Raw genomic sequence first — 1,223 nt, forward strand, 5'->3', positions numbered from 1 at the left:
ACCCTCTAGCAATAAAATAATCATTGTGCTCGCTTCGGCAGCACATACACTAAAATTGGAACGATACAGAGAAGGTTAACATGGCCCCTGCGTAAGGATGACACGCAAATTCGTGAAACACTCCATATTTTTGTTTCTGTTGTTATAGAGTGACAAGCAAAATTATACAAAATTATAAGAAATATTTTGAAGGTTATCATTAAAATTCAGCATTCTGATATTTTGAGAGTTGCTTATTAGCTGTCAAAAACTGGGGTATGAGCAAAAATTTTCTGATATGTAATGTAAATGTGTGGAAAAATGTAAAAATAAATAAATAAATGGGAAAAAAGTAATAATAAAGCTACGCACAGATTTCTAAATTTTTCACACCCAAACAACCTTGTACTTTAATTCCATTTTTTCATGAACTTTTGCATTCTCCTTGTATACAACCTTATACACTGTAGCACTGTTTGCAATAGCAAACGATGTAAACAATGTACATATTCATTCGCAATTTAAAGAAGTTACACCCATACTGTGAAATACTATACAGCTAGTGGACAAGAGTAACAATGTTTGTTATATGTAACAAAAGCTTAAGTGGAAAAAAGTACAAACTTTCTTTATACAGAACACTCTCGAAGATCATTCACTGCTAATGTAACCAGCACAGTGCCCAATGCTATGTCTGCTCCTCCTACTGCTACAGTTTGGATGTCACCCAGAAATTCATGTCGTGGAAACTGATTGTATTGAAAAGATGTTAAGCAAAAACTTAATCCATTCTTGGCATCCCAGAAAGGAGCCTTTGGGTGTGACAAGTTTTTTTGTTTTGTTTTTTTGTTTTGATTGGTTTTTGCTATAGGGCACGTGCACTCGCCAGAGAGACAGAGAGAGACAGAGAGACAGAAAGCAAGAAATCACTCCCCGGGGGGGATGGCCATGCTGCAATCCCTTCTCCTCTATCCTCCTCTTGGGATTTTGGGCATGCATGCACAAGGGCCCAGAGTGAGTTTAAACCACCAGGTCCGGGACTTGAACCACAGTTGACTACATGGGAGTCCATAGCCATTACACTAACTGCTGGTCCCCGATGTGACAAGTTTTTTAGGAAAGAACTTCCATGACTGCATTTTGATGGATTTAGAAAAGAGAAAATGAGACCAGAACTGCTGAAACTTATGAACTGCTTGGGACCAGCAGTTGGCATAATGGTTATGTCACTGGACTCCCATGTA

General features: G+C 38.2%; 1 protein-coding gene and 1 non-coding gene across 2 annotated transcripts in view; one reads left to right on the plus strand and one right to left on the minus strand.

The window, feature by feature from the left end:
- Positions 1 to 1,223, minus strand: part of SLC18B1 (solute carrier family 18 member B1) — a gene marked incomplete in the record, with an annotated part of 31,454 nt that overhangs the window by 14,856 nt on the left and 15,375 nt on the right.
- LOC114007064 (U6 spliceosomal RNA) lies at positions 26 to 132 on the plus strand. Its single transcript, XR_003548724.1, has one exon. It is a non-coding gene; the product is annotated as a U6 spliceosomal RNA (small nuclear RNA).

This window comes from Tupaia chinensis, unplaced genomic scaffold, assembly GCF_000334495.1.
Source record: "Tupaia chinensis unplaced genomic scaffold, TupChi_1.0 Scaffold000117_2, whole genome shotgun sequence".
In the NCBI taxonomy this organism is placed as follows: domain Eukaryota; kingdom Metazoa; phylum Chordata; class Mammalia; order Scandentia; family Tupaiidae; genus Tupaia; species Tupaia belangeri.